This window comes from Bombina bombina, chromosome 8 (assembly GCF_027579735.1).
Source record: "Bombina bombina isolate aBomBom1 chromosome 8, aBomBom1.pri, whole genome shotgun sequence".
In the NCBI taxonomy this organism is placed as follows: domain Eukaryota; kingdom Metazoa; phylum Chordata; class Amphibia; order Anura; family Bombinatoridae; genus Bombina; species Bombina bombina.
This window is the reverse complement of record NC_069506.1, coordinates 344,193,696-344,206,182: the sequence shown is the minus strand read 5'-3', so window position 1 is coordinate 344,206,182 and position 12,487 is coordinate 344,193,696.

The window sequence follows — 12,487 nt, the reverse complement described above, 5'->3', positions numbered from 1 at the left end:
TGCACTGTTCTTAATTTTAGCTGAAAATCTCACCAAAACAGATAACAAGGTTTTCTAAATGAATACAAATAAAAAATAAAAATATGTCCAGTATTACTGAATACAAATGTAATTCATAATGTTTAAAGACCACTGTATCTAATTAATCAAATCTCATGTGTGTTAAAATTCTCAGCTTTGTTTGACTCAGAAAGATTATGATCACTTTGTTAACAACAATAACAAGCCATTCTAATTTTTTCAATATCCTAAAAAAACATGAAAATATAAGAAATCATTTCCACAACAACAGTACTGTATTAAATGTTTTTAAAAACATTAATTTTGCAATGCAGTGCTTGATTTCTCATATATAGGGGGATATTTATCAAGCTGTCAACTGTGCTGCATTCGGCGTCACCAATACGCTCACCTAACATCGCGGCAGCGGACCTGAATACGATCTCCATATTTATAAAAAAAAGCCGGCAAAAAGACACGCACCAAGTACGGGGCGATGAGCATCGGACTGTTAACTAGCAGTCATCGATCTCGCGTCTATTCGGCTTTTTACGAACTTTATTTATACCCTGTCAATAAACGCTGCCACTATACTAAAATGTTTAACCCCTATATCGCCGCTCCCCAACCCTGCCGCAACCTAAATCAAGTTATTAACCCCTATCCCGCCATTCCCGGACCCCGCTGCAACCTAAATAAACTTATTAACCCCTAAACCTCTGGCCTCCCACATCACTACCACTAACTAAACCTATTAACCCCTACACCACCAGCCCCCACATCGCCATAAACTAAATTAAGCTATTAACCTCTAAACCTAACAACCTGCTAACTTTACATTAAAATTACAACATCCCTATCTTAAAATAAGATAAATTAAACTAGCAATTAAATAAATTACAAATTTCTAAATTAACAAAAAATAAACACTAAGTTTCAAAAAATAAAAAACACTAAATTACCAAAAAAAACCAAACACATTATCAAAAATAAAAAAGAATTACACCTAATCTAATAGCCCTATCAAAATAAAAAAGACCCCTAGCCTACAATAAACTATCAATGGCCCTTAAAAGGGCCTTTTGTGGGGCATTGCCCCAAAGAAATCAGCTCTTTTACCTGTAAAAAAAAATACAAACACCCCCCAACAGTAAACCCTCCACCCAACCAACTAACCCATTAGCTCTTTTACTGCCCAAAAGCATTTAGCTCTTTTACTGCCCAGACCCTAATCTAAACATAAAACCCACCCAAAAAACCCTTAAATAAACCTAACACTAACCACCCACGATCCACTTACAGTTATTGAAGTCCTGCTTGAAGGATCCATCCAGCCTGCAAGAAGTCTTCATCTGGGCGGCCTCTTCCATCTTGATCCTTCTGGCGAAGTCCTCATCCAGGCGTCAAGAAGTCTTCATCCACGGAGCAGGTCCATCCTGAAGACATCCGGCACAGAGCTCCTTTTAATACCGCCATAAACTGGAACTTCAATGCAAGTGACGTCATCCAAGATGGCGTCCCTTGTATTCCTATTGGCTGAAAGATATCAATCAGCCAATAGGATCCATCCAGCCGGCAAAAAGTCTTCATCCGGGCGGCCTCTTCCATCTTCATCCATCCAGTGAAGTCCTCATCCAGACGGCAAGAAGTCTTCATTCAGACGGCATCTTTAATCTTCATCCATCCGGCACGCAGCGGGTCCATCCTGAAGACATCCGGCGCGGAGCTCCTCTTCATACGGTCGCCGCCGTAAACTGGAACTTCAATTCAAGAGACATCATCCAAGATGGCGTCCCTTGCATTCCTATTGGTTGAAAGATTTCAATCAGTCAATAGGATTAGAGCTGCTAAAATCCTATTGGCTGTTCCAATCAGCCAATACGATGAGAGCTCAATCCTATTGGCTGATTGGAACAGCCAATAGGATTTTAGCAGCTCTAATCCTATTGGCTGTAATGACGCAAGCATCAATCTGTGACGTATGTTACGTCACAAATTTCAACTTTTGCCGGTCTGTAGGCTTTGATAACTAGGTCGGATCAAGCTTGCAACAATTACGCTGCGGAATTCCGGCGTATTTGCATTTGATGGCTTGATAAATATCCCCCTATGTATACATTTAAAATCCCTTTAAGTCCTGCATTAAAAAAAGATCTTCATGCAAAAAAACATTTAAAATGATCAATTTAAATGTAATTCTTGCATTTGTTTTTGGTAGATAACGATTTCTAAACATTGGCCGGAATTGTTATTTTTTTTCCCTTTAAAAAATCCTAAATTTCTGTAGTCACCAATCAGCAAGTGCTACCCAGGGTCCTGAACCAAAAATGGGCTGGCTCCTAAGCTTACATTCCTGCTTTTTCAAATAAAGATACCAAGCGAACAAAGAAAAATTGATATTAGGAGTAATTAAAAAGTTGCTTAAAATTGCTGCTCTACCTGAATCATGAAAGAAAAAAAAAATCATATCCCTTAAAGTATAGGATATTTTTTCCCAAGCCAGTTATGAAAAAAGTACAGCCAATAACCAAAGAAAATGGATAATTTTGATCACATAAACATTGAAAAGTGCTTCTCTGCAGCCTTTAACTAGCAAACAATTAATTTGGAGTTTCATATCACGTATAAATATTGTTGTTTAGTGATCCAGGCCATTACAGCAACCATTTGACTGAAATATGGAAACGAAATTTAAATAAAGTTTAAAAAAAACAAAAAAAACATTACAAACAAATCTGTTTTGTACTGATATAGATTAAACAGCTATTTGTTATCCCTTACAATTGCAAATGACATATTTTCCAATTTCAAATATTGTTATCTATATCATCAGATAATTCAATATATATATTTTCAGACATCCCAACCTGCAAAAACTCATTTCAGGGAGGTGGCTTCACCCGCTACTGCGCCCCCCCCCCTCGCAGTTATATATTAGACACCTTGAAACCCTAAATAAGATACAGACTTATCATTAAAGTAGCTTCCCGCTAAAGTCACATTAAAAAAGTAGCTTTATTGCACAACCACATACAACAAACCTATTTTCCAGTGATCGTACGCTTGTTGAGTGCATAAATATTTTAGAATGCGAAGTTTAATTACGTGCAGTAAATAAGGTAATATTTGTGTTTTATTTTATTAAAATCAGTGGGGGCTTTTTTGTTACTGATGCTTTAAGGGTTCTATAACGTCCCAGCAACTAAAGGCATTCCTTAAACAAACACTTTTCCGTATTTGGCCCTCATTGGATCATGGTACTTGGAGTTTCAGGGAGATTGCACTCCATTTGCTGACATCAGGGAGACGCTATTACAATCAGGGAGACTCCCTGAACGTCAGGGAGAGTTGGGATGTCTGTATTTTAACAAATGTCTAAAGAGTTAGTGTAAATATTACCAAAAAGGTTTGTGAAATAGTAGAACATTTAAATCAGATTCTAAATAATTACTTTTTTCCTACTGGCGTAATGAGAGAGTTCTGGGTATGCTGCTGGGAGTTCAGTTAGACTTTATGATATCTAGTTAATCGTTAAAAAGAAATGAGCCACCTCGAAATGATGCTAAATAAACCGGTAGGGTTGCAAACACCAATTCAATATCCCAGAAGCACACAAGGACAGTAACTAAATAGAGTAGCACTTTATTTATATAAAACAAATAAGCTGTTTGGTTTTTGATGAACTCCTTTATATGTTTAACCTATGCTAAAGGGTTAAACAAATTCTCAGACTTGCACTTCCCTGCAGTCCCCTGTGAAAAAAACAAAGATGAACCCCTGCAGCTGCTAATTGGCTGTTAAGCCTGTGCGCATTTATGAGGGCAGCAGAAAAACGCATTTAATGTGTGCGTAGTCATGTGTTTAACCCTTTAGCAGCAGATAATGGGGCAGAGGGTGGTTAGTCAAAACATAAACTGCTCTAATGAGAGCAGATCATTTATCTACTGTTAACTGATTTTAAAGGGGTATTAAAAAAAGACTGATTCTCTAGGGACCCTTATATCTGTCCTGAAATTGGTCTCAGCAGAGGAACAAAGGCAAGAAAACAGGCTTTTAAACCCTGAAGACATGACAGCGCGTACTTCTTTATGGAGACTAAAGGTTTACACATATTAGTTCAATATTTTCTAGAAATCTGAATATTCTGTACTTATACAGTTGCTCTATGTGTTGCATACATCATAATATCTAGCATTTGTGACTCTTTAAGATTAACTAAGCTTTGCCTAAGGATATCCTGAAAATCTATCCTTTATGTTTTTTCTACATATCTGGATAAAATTGTTATTTTCTTTTTTAGCATTTATTAAAGAATTTGATAAATGTTAACTGTATTTTTTAAGACTTGTGCATATAGTGCTTTTCTTTATCATGTAATCCTTTAACTACTGTGCTAAGTTGTTTTGGAGTTTTTAGATTCTGTTCACATTTAAGCCCACTGCAGGTCATTTTTTTAAATGAGTAACCCACATACATTTTATACTTTTGTTCAGCAGACCCAGCAGATGCAAACTATACCATTATTTTATGTATCTATCATGACACCTAATATCTCTACAGCGAAATGTGTTAAAACATTTATATTTTTTATATTTTATAAACAAGGTTAAAAAACCCTCCCCTAAACTCTATAGTCAAAAAACCTCATATAAACAGGAGCCTTTGGGTATCTGAACCTCTACTCAAATGTCAGGTGATCACTATTACGTTAGTATTTACCTAGCTATAATAACCTATATAGGGGTTTTGTTTAAAAGAGGGGCTTCTAAGCTTTAAAACAAGGGCTTATAGGGTCTCTATGCCTTTTTCATTAACTGTTATAAGTACCTAGAGACTCCAGACAGTGTGTAAGTTTGTTTTTTGTATTTTATTAAGTATTTGCTTAAACATTATATGAGAGCTTAGATTGAGGGTTTTTGAGGGAACAGATAGATCAGCAATTTTAAGCAACTTTCTAATTTACTCCTATTATCAATTTTTCTTCATTCTCTTACTATCTTTATTTGAAAAGCAAGAATGTAAGTTTTAAACCCGGCCCATTTTTAGTTCACAACCTGGGTTGTCCTTGCTGATTGGATAACACCAATAAACAAGTGCTGTGCAGTGATCTGAACCAAAAAATTGTCTGGCTCCTTAGCTTAGATGCCTTCTTTTTCAAATAAAGATAGCAAGAGAACGAAGAAAAATTGATAATAGGAGTAAACTAGAAAGTTGCTTAAAATTGTTGCTCTATCTGAATCATGGAGAAAATGTGGGTTTAGTATCACCTTTAAGTCCTGTTCAGCTGGAGCAGGGGGACTATGAATGATGGTTGCCATACACACTTAATACAGTGTGTGGATGACCCTGCACACGCAGCAAAAGGGTTAAAAACTATTTAAATTGGCATTTGGGAGCCAAAAAGCACTGCTGACCCCTTCTGCTCTCAGGTGGAACTTTAACTATGTATTTAACACGTTTGCTGGGGTTAAACATATAGACTTGCGGGGTCATTAGTACTAAAGTGACAAGCTCTAATGATTTAGAGCATGTAAAGTTTTGCCCTACAATTTAACCTTCTATATCTGTGTGTATCATAAAATAAGTACATTGTGTATGTATGATTGATTGACACCAATAAAGACACAATTTTTAGCTGCAATTTGACCCAGTCTTATGTTCTTACAAGCAAATCTGCTTTTTATGTAAGCCAGCAAGACATCCAAATTGTTAACTTGGAAGAGGTTGGGCCTAATTAGTGAAATACAAATCTGAGAGGCAAATAGTGCAATTAGCAAGAACAAGCGTTGCCCTTCATGACCCTAGAGATCACTCAAGGAGGAAGAGCTGGCGTAAGGGGACAGAGCTAAAGAAATGAACACATCATCAGGGAGTCGCTGCAAATAAATGGGAGGCGGCTGGAGAGTTCAATGCAGCTAATTTAAAAAAGGAAGTTGCTGGGGAAAAGAGATCATGCAACCAAGTTGAGTGCGGTAATGGGAGACATGCGTGAGACATGTTAGTTAAATGTGAGACATGTGAGTTACAGGGAAGACATGTGTGAGACGTGTGAGTTACAGGGGAGACATGTGTGTGACGTGTTAGTAACAGGGGAGACATGTGTGAGACGTGTTAGTTACAGGGGAGACATGTGTGAGACGTGTTAGTTACAGGGAAGACATGTGTGAGACGTGTGAGTTACAGGGAAGACATGTGTGTGACGTGTTAGTAACAGGGGAGACATGTGTGAGACGTGTTAGTTACAGGGGAGACATGTGTGAGACGTGTTAGTTACAGGGGAGACATGTGTGAGACGTGTTAGTTACAGGGGAGACATGTGTGAGACATGTGAGTTACAGGGAAGACATGTGTGAGACGTGTGAGTTACAGGGAAGACATGTGTGTGACGTGTTAGTAACAGGGGAGACATGTGTGTGACGTGTTAGTAACAGGGGAGACATGTGTGAGACGTGTTAGTTACAGGGGAGACATGTGTGAGACGTGTTAGTTACAGGGGAGACATGTGTGAGACATGTGAGTTACAGGGAAGACATGTGTGAGACGTGTGAGTTACAGGGAAGACATGTGTGAGACGTGTTAGTAACAGGGGAGACATGTGTGAGACGTGTTAGTAACAGGGGAGACATGTGTGAGACGTGTTAGTTACAGGGGAGACATGTGTGAGACGTGTTAGTTACAGGGGAGACATGTGTGAGACATGTGAGTTACAGGGAAGACATGTGTGAGACGTGTGAGTTACAGGGAAGACATGTGTGAGACGTGTTAGTAACAGGGGAGACATGTGTGTGACGTGTTAGTTACAGGGGAGACATGTGTGAGACGTGTTAGTTACAGGGGAGACATGTGTGAGACGTGTTAGTTACAGGGGAGACATGTGTGAGACGTGTTAGTTACAGGGGAGACATGTGTGAGACGTGTTAGTAACAGGGGAGACATGTGTGTGACGTGTTAGTAACAGGGGAGACATGTGTGAGACGTGTTAGTTACAGGGGAGACATGTGTGAGACGTGTTAGTAACAGGGGAGACGTGTGAGACGTGTTAGTTACAGGGGAGACATGTGTGAGACGTGTTAGTTACAGGGGAGACATGTGTGAGACGTGTTAGTTACAGGGGAGACATGTGTGAGACATGTGAGTTACAGGGAAGACATGTGTGAGACGTGTTAGTAACAGGGGAGACATGTGTGAGACATGTTAGTTACAGGGGAGATATGTGTGAGACGTGTTAGTTACAGGGGAGACGTGTGAGACGTGTTAGTTACAGGGGAGACATGTGTGAGACGTGTTAGTAACAGGGGAGACATGTGTGAGACATGTTAGTTACAGGGGAGATATGTGTGAGACGTGTTAGTTACAGGGGAGACGTGTGAGACGTGTTAGTTACAGGGGAGACATGTGTGAGACGTGTTAGTTACAGGGGAGACATGTGTGAGACATGTGAGTTACAGGGAAGACATGTGTGAGACGTGTTAGTAACAGGGGAGACGTGTGAGACGTGTTAGTTACAGGGGAGACATGTGTGAGACGTGTTAGTTACAGGGGAGATATGTGTGAGACGTGTTAGTAACAGGGGAGACATGTGTGAGACGTGTTAGTTACAGGGAAGACATGTGTGAGACGTGTTAGTAACAGGGGAGACATGTGTGTGACGTGTTAGTTACAGGGGAGACATGTGTGAGACGTGTTAGTAACAGGGGAGACATGTGTGAGACGTGTTAGTTACAGGGGAGACATGTGTGAGACGTGTTAGTTACAGGGAAGACATGTGTGAGACGTGTTAGTAACAGGGGAGACATGTGTGTGACGTGTTAGTTACAGGGGAGACATGTGTGAGACGTGTTAGTAACAGGGGAGACATGTGTGAGACGTGTTAGTTACAGGGAAGACATGTGTGAGACGTGTTAGTAACAGGGGAGACATGTGTGAGACGTGTTAGTTACAGGGAAGACATGTGTGAGACGTGTTAGTAACAGGGGAGACATGTGTGAGACGTGTTAGTTACAGGGAAGACATGTGTGAGACGTGTTAGTAACAGGGGAGACATGTGTGAGACATGTTAGTTACAGGGGAGACATGTGTGAGACGTGTTAGTTACAGGGGAGACATGTGTGAGACATGTTAGTTACAGGGGAGACATGTGTGAGACATGTTAGTTACAGGGGAGACATGTGTGAGACGTGTTAGTTACAGGGAAGACATGTGTGAGACGTGTTAGTAACAGGGGAGACATGTGTGAGACATGTTAGTTACAGGGGAGACATGTGTGAGACGTGTTAGTAACAGGGGAGACATGTGTGAGACATGTGAGTTACAGGGGAGACATGTGTGAGATGTGTTAGTAACAGGGGAGACATGTGTGAGACGTGTTAGTTACAGGGAAGACATGTGTGAGACGTGTTAGTTACAGGGGAGACATGTGTGAGACATGTTAGTTACAGGGGAGACATGTGTGAGACGTGTTAGTTACAGGGGAGACATGTGTGAGACGTGTTAGTAACAGGGGAGACATGTGTGAGACGTGTTAGTTACAGGGGAGACATGTGTGAGACGTGTTAGTTACAGGGGAGACGTGTGAGACGTGTTAGTTACAGGGGAGACATGTGTGAGACGTGTTAGTTACAGGGGAGACGTGTGAGACGTGTTAGTTACAGGGGAGACATGTGTGAGACGTGTTAGTTACAGGGGAGACATGTGTGAGACGTGTTAGTTACAGGGGAGACGTGTGAGACGTGTTAGTTACAGGGGAGACATGTGTGAGACGTGTTAGTTACAGGGGAGACATGTGTGAGACGTGTTAGTTACAGGGGAGACGTGTGAGACGTGTTAGTTACAGGGGAGACATGTGTGAGACGTGTTAGTTACAGGGGAGACATGTGTGAGACGTGTTAGTTACAGGGAAGACATGTGTGAGACGTGTTAGTTACAGGGGAGACATGTGTGAGACGTGTTAGTTACAGGGGAGACATGTGTGAGACGTGTTAGTAACAGGGGAGACATGTGTGAGACATGTTAGTTACAGGGGAGACGTGTGAGACGTGTTAGTAACAGGGGAGACATGTGTGAGGCGTGTTAGTTACAGGGAAGACATGTGTGAGACGTGTTAGTAACAGGGGAGACATGTGTGAGACGTGTTAGTTACAGGGAAGACATGTGTGTGACGTGTTAGTTACAGGGGAGACATGTGTGAGACGTGTTAGTTACAGGGGAGACATGTGTGAGACGTGTTAGTAACAGGGGAGACATGTGTGAGACGTGTTAGTTACAGGGGAGACATGTGTGAGACGTGTTAGTTACAGGGGAGACATGTGTGAGACGTGTTAGTAACAGGGGAGACATGTGTGAGACGTGTTAGTAACAGGGGAGACATGTGTGAGACGTGTTAGTTACAGGGGAGACATGTGTGAGATGTGTTAGTTACAGGGGAGATATGTGTGAGACGTGTTAGTTACAGGGGAGACATGTGTGAGATGTGTTAGTTACAGGGGAGATATGTGTGAGACGTGTTAGTTACAGGGGAGACGTGTGAGACGTGTTAGTTACAGGGGAGACATGTGTGAGACGTGTTAGTTACAGGGGAGATATGTGTGAGACGTGTTAGTTACAGGGGAGACGTGTGAGACGTGTTAGTTACAGGGGAGACATGTGTGAGACGTGTTAGTTACAGGGAAGACATGTGTGAGACGTGTTAGTTACAGGGAAGACATGTGTGAGACGTGTTAGTAACAGGGGAGACATGTGTGAGACGTGTTAGTTACAGGGGAGACATGTGTGAGACATGTTAGTTACAGGGGAGACATGTGTGAGATGTGTTAGTTACAGGGGAGACATGTGTGAGATATGTTAGTAACAGGGGAGACATGTGTGAGACGTGTTAGTTACAGGGGAGACATGTGTGAGACGTGTTAGTTACAGGGGAGACATGTGTGAGGCGTGTTAGTTACAGGGGAGACATGTGTGAGACGTGTTAGTTACAGGGGAGACATGTGTGAGACGTGTTAGTTACAGGGGAGACATGTGTGAGACGTGTTAGTTACAGGGGAGACATGTGTGTGACGTGTTAGTTACAGGGGAGACATGTGTGTGACGTGTTAGTTACAGGGGAGACATGTGTGAGATGTGTTAGTTACAGGGGAGACATATGTGAGACGTGTTAGTTACAGGGGAGACATGTGTGAGGCGTGTTAGTTACAGGCGAGATATGTGTGAGACGTGTTAGTAACAGGGGAGACATGTGTGAGACGTGTTAGTTACAGGGGAGACATGTGTGAGACATGTTAGTTACAGGGGAGACATGTGTGAGATGTGTTAGTTACAGGGGAGACATGTGTGAGATATGTTAGTAACAGGGGAGACATGTGTGAGACGTGTTAGTTACAGGGGAGACATGTAAGAGACGTGTTAGTTACAGGGGAGACATGTGTGAGGCGTGTTAGTTACAGGGGAGACATGTGTGAGACGTGTTAGTTACAGGGGAGACATGTGTGAGACGTGTTAGTTACAGGGGAGACATGTGTGAGACGTGTTAGTTACAGGGGAGACATGTGTGAGACGTGTTAGTTACAGGGAAGACGTGTGAGACGTGTTAGTTACAGGGAAGACATGTGTGAGACGTGTTAGTAACAGGGGAGACATGTGTGAGACGTGTTAGTTACAGGGAAGACATGTGTGAGACGTGTTAGTAACAGGGGAGACATGTGTGAGACGTGTTAGTTACAGGGGAGACGTGTGAGACGTGTTAGTTACAGGGGAGACATGTGTGAGACGTGTTAGTTACAGGGGAGACATGTGTGAGACGTGTTAGTTACAGGGGAGACGTGTGAGACGTGTTAGTTACAGGGGAGACATGTGTGAGACGTGTTAGTTACAGGGGAGACATGTGTGAGACGTGTTAGTAACAGGGGAGACATGTGTGAGACGTGTTAGTAACAGGGGAGACATGTGTGAGATGTGTTAGTTACAGGGGAGACATGTGTGAGATATGTTAGTAACAGGGGAGACATGTGTGAGACGTGTTAGTTACAGGGGAGACATGTGTGAGACGTGTTAGTTACAGGGGAGACATGTGTGAGATATGTTAGTAACAGGGGAGACATGTGTGAGACGTGTTAGTTACAGGGGAGACATGTGTGAGACGTGTTAGTTACAGGGGAGACATGTGTGAGGCGTGTTAGTTACAGGGGAGACATGTGTGAGACGTGTTAGTTACAGGGGAGACATGTGTGAGACGTGTTAGTTACAGGGGAGACATGTGTGAGACGTGTTAGTTACAGGGGAGACATGTGTGAGACGTGTTAGTTACAGGGAAGACGTGTGAGACGTGTTAGTTACAGGGAAGACATGTGTGAGACGTGTTAGTAACAGGGGAGACATGTGTGAGACGTGTTAGTTACAGGGAAGACATGTGTGAGACGTGTTAGTAACAGGGGAGACATGTGTGAGACGTGTTAGTTACAGGGGAGACGTGTGAGACGTGTTAGTTACAGGGGAGACATGTGTGAGACGTGTTAGTTACAGGGGAGACATGTGTGAGACGTGTTAGTTACAGGGGAGACGTGTGAGACGTGTTAGTTACAGGGGAGACATGTGTGAGACGTGTTAGTTACAGGGGAGACATGTGTGAGACGTGTTAGTTACAGGGGAGACGTGTTAGTTACAGGGGAGACGTGTGTGTGACGTGTTAGTTACAGGGGAGACATGTGTGAGACGTGTTAGTTACAGGGGAGACATGTGTGAGACGTGCTAGTTACAGGGGAGACATGTGTGAGACGTGTTAGTTAGTTACAGGGGAGACATGTGTGAGACGTGTTAGTTACAGGGAAGACATGTGAGACGTGTTAGTTACAGGGGAGACATGTGTGTGACATGTTAGTAACAGGGGAGACATGTGTGAGACATGTTAGTAACAGGGGAGACATGTGTGAGATGTGTTAGTTACAGGGGAGACATGTGTGAGATATGTTAGTAACAGGGGAGACATGTGTGAGACGTGTTAGTTACAGGGGAGACATGTGTGAGACGTGTTAGTTACAGGGGAGACATGTGTGAGGCGTGTTAGTTACAGGGGAGACATGTGTGAGACGTGTTAGTTACAGGGGAGACATGTGTGAGACGTGTTAGTTACAGGGGAAACATGTGTGAGACGTGTTAGTTACAGGGGAGACATGTGTGAGACGTGTTAGTTACAGGGAAGACGTGTGAGACGTGTTAGTTACAGGGGAGACATGTGTGAGACGTGTTAGTTACAGGGGAGACATGTGTGAGACGTGTTAGTTACAGGGGAGACATGTGTGACACGTGTTAGTTACAGGGGAGATATGTGTGAGGCGTGTTAGTTACAGGGGAGACATGTGTGAGACGTGTTAGTTACAGGGGAGACATGTGTGAGACGTGTTAGTTACAGGGGAGACATGTGTGAGACGTGTTAGTTACAGGGAAGACGTGTGAGACGTGTTAGTTACAGGGGAGACATGTGTGAGACGTGTTAGTA